This window comes from Coregonus lavaretus (assembly GCF_964263955.1).
Source record: "Coregonus lavaretus genome assembly, chromosome: 5".
NCBI lineage: Eukaryota > Metazoa > Chordata > Actinopteri > Salmoniformes > Salmonidae > Coregonus > Coregonus lavaretus.
Genome location: NC_139992.1, coordinates 68,530,716 through 68,536,715, shown reverse-complemented (window position 1 = coordinate 68,536,715; position 6,000 = coordinate 68,530,716).

Below are 6,000 nucleotides of genomic sequence, written 5' to 3'. Positions count from 1 at the left end.
CCAACATTTTCTTGGGGCTGCCTCTCGTGCTTCCTTCGCGGTCGGCACCGTCGGCGTCGCCGTTGATCCTCTCCTGCCTGGGCTTCTTCCTTCGCCCAGGGTCCTTTACCGACTAATATCTCCTCCCATGTCCAAAATGTCTTCCCCACCTGTGTCCAGGGTGTCTGCTCCTCCTGGTCTCGCTGCTTGGTCCGTTGGTGGTGGGATCTTCTGTCACGTTCGTTGTGCAAAGGATCGGACCAAGGTGCAGCGTGGTATGCGTACATAGTCGTTCATTTAATAAACACCGACAAAATAACAAAATCCAACAGAACGTGAAGCCAAACAGAAACCAGATCCCACAACTAAGGTAGGCAAAATGGCTGCCTAAGTATGATCCCCAATCAGAGACAACGTTCGACAGCTGCTTCTGATTGGGAACCACACCCGGCCAACATAGAAATATATAACATAGATCTGTCAACATTCACACCCTGACCAAACAAACTAGAGAATAACAGGGTTCTCAAGGTCAGGGCGTGACAATGTTATGAACTCCAAATGGTATCGCTGTCTTTGGTTCACTTGTCTTCGTTACTGCACACATTTTAGAATCATTTTAGAATCAGTGTTGTTAATCTTCTAGCAATTGTTGCAATAATATCTAGTTCATTGCAGCTGGTTTTCAATTTTGTGCTTGGATGACTATTTACTAGAGTGTATAGAATGCATCTGCAGAGCGCCTCCTGGCATTGGCACACAGCAATCACGATCATGGCAAGTATCAGTATCAATATGGTAAATAAGCATTTACATTTCGCACACTGCAAACGCCTATGTTTATAAGGAATAATTAATTGTAGCTAAAACCGTAGTTTCACTGACAAGGACAGTAAGGGAGGTTAGTCCTTTTCTATAGGCTAGTAAATGTACCAGTTGTCTTCCCCAACTCCAGTCTGTGGTCAAGATTGTAATCTAGTGTGGATTGTTCCAACTGATGAGAAGACATGCAGCTGTTCACATTCACGTCTGGTGTCTGCCAATGAATTAATCAGGGCAACAAAGACACAGTAATCACTGTTTTAACATCCAGCCATTACATTAAGTGATGGGTAATTTGTGTTTGCATCTAGAAATGATTAGACCTTTTAGAGACATGGAAACATCCCCCTGGTGTCAGTAATATTTGCATTTAATCTTATTGGAGATGTTCATATTTCATTTGGAATTTAACCATTTAACAGCTAACTGGTGCCTATGTCATTGTTCTTAGATGTGGGACTTTTGCAGCTGTGACTGGGCAGTAATTGAAGAACCTTATGCCTAATGAGGACGAATATATAACCAAAAGCAAGGAGAAGGGAGCGTATATAATCTAGAATCTAATGATATAAGATTTCTGATGTTCAGAGGTACAATATTGTGAGGGCCCGGATATTGCAAGTCACGGGGTACATTGCTTTGGATGTTTTCTATGGAATTCTTGTTGTGGGGCACAGACCATGTGAGGTGGTTGAAGGTGAGCGTAGGAGGATAAGGATGTTCTGTTGAAGCTTCTGTGTAAATGGCCTCTGTGGGTTTGCTCCCACAAGGTGGACTGGGTAGACCAGAAAGTTGTTATGTTTCTGGGAAGGTCTAATATCTTAAAGCCCTTGTAATTAGAAATGAAAGTCCTCATATCAAAGCCTTTAGTCTCTGACAGTTCTGTCGGGCTGGGACTGTGGCTCTGTAGTGTACACACTGATATTGTCACATAGTTATTGAAAATATAGCCCATTGCAAACAAACCAACTGTCACCACTATGTTCTGACCAGAAAAGCAATAACAGGGGATTAGGTGAGTGTCCATCCTAGTCTTGCTTACCACACCGACTAGATTTCTATTTCTCTGCACAACAGCAGAGGCCATTGTCTCTCATGGTCTTGTATAAAGGAGGGGCTCCAGCCTTACCTCTCGTCATCAACTCTGACCCATGTTGGAATGTTAAGGCAGCTATGTTGTATTCTCAGTAACGTGGGGGTCTGTGTTTGTGAGGTCAAAATCATAAAGGTACAGAGGCATGCTCTCCTGTGTGGCTCCACGCTGGTTTAAGCACAGCACCATCGCTCCCCAGGACTGAGAGAAATTGTATTAATTAGAAAGCCTTTCTCTTTACCCATAAACTGGAACCATGTTTCAGGAAATTGGAAAAGTGAGAGAGCAGCATTGGTTTTATGGTCAGAATATAAAAGTTAATTTGTTGAATCCCTGTGCAGAATGAAACCAACTAAACCAGCTATTGTTATTTATCCCCATTAGGTATGAAGCATGTTGTGATCCTTATATACCTCTGAAGTATTTCAATATAAGTTATGTGTGCTGTTGTTATTTAAAAATGACAAGGCATTAAGTCCATTCCATAAGGGATAGCCATTTAGTTGTGCAATACAAGTTATTCTCTAAACTGTTACACATTAAGAAATGTTTTGTTAACTTCGAATCATGCAGGATTGCAATGACTCCAGGCACTACTCCTTAAAATAATACCGTGAGGCAGATCACAAAACTCCCAGGCCAAGCCAGTGTGTGTGTGAGTGGTTTGGTCAGAGGGTTGTGTACTCATCCAGTGGAGACGAGGACAGTAGGCCAAGCCAGTGTGTGTGTGAGTGGTTTGGTCAGAGGGTTGTGTACTCATCCAGTGGAGACGAGGACAGTAAATGAAGCCTGGCTCCCAATAAGACAGTTAGAGGAAAACATAATTCTCTCACAATTATTGACTGTCAGCCAGGGAAAGGCAGGTCAATTGAATTAGTCAGTGGGGAGATTGTCCTTGTTTATCAGTCCAAAATGTGATTATGTTGTAACTGACAATTGCAAATGGCTCTGAAAACAATTGAGAGACAAGAGTTTGGTCCAGGAAATTCCTTACTGCTGATTTGCTGCTACAGCAAACTTGCCTCAGTGCGTGTTGTGTTGTGTAATCTTGCTATAGCTGCATAGAGCCTCCATGCACAACGCTTATCTATCGGCCACCATGGAAGGAAATGATGTCTTAGTAAAATCAAAAAACTACTTCTCAGGAAGAGTTAGACTGCTGTGAATTCCTGCCTTTCTGTGCCATCTCTTTCTCACTCAACTCCCTACTACCTTTACCAGATGTTCTTATCTCTCGATGCTCAATGCTTTTTCTTAAACATGTTGGTGTGTGTTTTTCTCCTTATGGTGTCTTAATGTAGCTGGTTGCTATTCTGCCTTTGATATGCTAACAAGCAGACAACATGGAGACATCATCATTCTGAGACATGAGATGACCAGATGTTCACCAGCCAGTCTGGTATTTGTCAATCTGAATGATTTGATATTCATGGCCTGGTGTCTGTTGGTTGGGGCACTGCCTCAAGCTAACAACACATACAGGTCTCCCATGTACAGCAACGGACAATGCTAGCTGTATGCTTATGGTGGATTGCTTATTTATTGCATAACATTAGTGATAATGGGACTAATATTTAATGTGCTGACATTTGTACACTTGCATTGTACAAATTCACTCAACTGTTTTTCTTGGTCAGGATGTAATATCCATTCAGTGTATGGAATACACAAATTGAATTATTCAGACATTAGCTCCGAAGCGTACATTATCTTTGGCCCCTCACGGGAGTGGCAGGCTTATTTCAGCAAACAAGATAAGCGCTGGTGTATGGAGGAAGTGAAGAAACACCAGTGCTGTTCCCATGGGAACCTTGTACTCCTGAACAGATGTTGTTACAGCCAACCACAATATGGCCAGTAGAGTACAGGTTTATGTCCTGTACCTTACAGACAAACAAGTTAGAGAACATCTCAGCACAGGTTATGGCCATTTCAATAGGCCATCTTTTCTTTATTTCAATCATTTTGAAAGGCATCTTAATTGTTTTATTATTGTTTTTTTTCATCGTTTTTCTCTTTTTATTAAAACATTTTTTTTTGGGGGGGGGGATGGATCAGCTTAATATTGCAGATAGATTGTAACTTCTATCAATGTAATTGTCTGCATCACTTCCAATCGCCCATGTTTTTTATATATATACTCCCCTTTATTACTTTTCAACCCCGCCATCCTTTCCCTACTTGGAGTAAATTAGTGAACAACAATGCCCAGGCCTCTACTTCCGGCCTATACTTACTATCTACACCTTATGGACACAGTCAATTTTACAATAATTCTATTATATTTTTTGTTTGTTTTTGTTTTTGCTCCTGAACTTCTTCTACTCTCAACCTCTCCGATCATTTTCATGATGTCCATCCGGTTTGCTTCTATATGCCATATCTTTCTAACTGTGCTCTTTCCCAAAAGCTCCCAACATACAACCTATATACTTATTATGGACACAGTATGCTTACATTATTAGCTATCTTTGTTATTATTTGTTGTTATTTGTTATTAGTCCCATCCTTCAACTCTATTCAATACCTCCCATCTATCTCTTAACACCATCCATATAGGATTTCTATTTGCCATATATATTTCAACCGTACTGTGAGGTTTTACAAAAGTTCTGAACCTTTCTATTCTCATTGCTTCTACAGATTGTGAATTTAAAAAAAATATATTTGCTAAAAGTATTATTATATTATTGATCGATTGACTATGACTTTTCAGATCACCCAGTAATGCTATCTGCAAGGTTAGTTCCAGGTAAATATTGCAATCCTTTAGCCATTCCTGGACCTGTGTCCAAAAACAAGCTACAAATGGACAGAACCAAAACAAATGATCTAATGATTCTGTCTCTTCACAGCAAAATCTGCAGAGCTGGGAAGATTGTATCCCCCATATAAATAACATTCTATTGGTAGCAAGAATTTTATATAATAATTTAAATTGAAAGATTCAAATTTTTGAATCCGGTGTCGTTTTGCTTGTCAGTTCATAAACACTATGCCATGGGATCGGTACGTCAAAAATCTCTTTCCAACTATTTTGCAATCTATATGGGACGGCTGTCAATCCTTTGGTCCTTAAGTGAAACTGATATACTTTTTTATTTATCACAGTTTTCCTTAACCAATTATGTTCTTTAATGCAAGGCCGACAGACAAGTTCCTTACTTTCTCCCCCTTCCACTTTCCTCTTCCACATTTGCGGTAAGGCTGCAATTATTTGGTTGTAATTTTCGGTAGAGCAGACGTTTCCATATGTTTTTGTTAGCTGCATGTGCGACATAACTCCACCAGTCCTACCGATGATATAATTTACGAAGATTATACCTTTTTTAAACATTCTGTCAAAAAATAAAGGTTTTTTGTCAATTAGTATATTTGAATTTAACCACAATATTTGTTGCATTATTTGTTCTGTCGTTTCTGGAGGATGAAATTGAAATTGCAACCAACATTCTATGGCTTGTTTTAGAAATAGTGATATTTGGGAGATGATTTCCTTTTCAAATAACTGAAAATGAGTTGTTGTAATCTGAATAAAGGGAAAGGGGCCTTTCTTGAACATTGGGTGAGACAATCTTACTAATTTGCTTGAGAACCAGTTCGGATTTAAGTATAACTTTTGTATGACTGAAGCTTTTAGTGATAGGTCTAATGCTTTAATATTTAATAATTTCTGTCCTCCGAATTCATATCCATTTTATAAATATGCCCTTTTAATTTGGTCTGGCTTGCCTTTCCAAATAAAATTGAATATTTTTTTCTCATATAATTTAAAAAACTGTTCGCTAGGCGTAGGCAAGACCATAAGCAAATAGGTAAACTGGGATAATACTAAAGACTTAATCAGGGTGATTTTTCCACAAATTGACAGGTATTTTCCTTTCCATGGTAGTAAGATCTTATCTATTTTTGCTAACTTTCTATTAAAATGTATTGAAGTGAGATCATTTATTTCATTTGGGATATGTATTCCGAGTATATCCACATCACCATCAGACCATTTTATTGGTAAACTACTTGGTAATGTAAATTTTTTATTTTTTAGTGATCCAATACGTAATATAGTACATTTGTCATAATTTGGTTGTAATCCAGAGAGGTTAGAA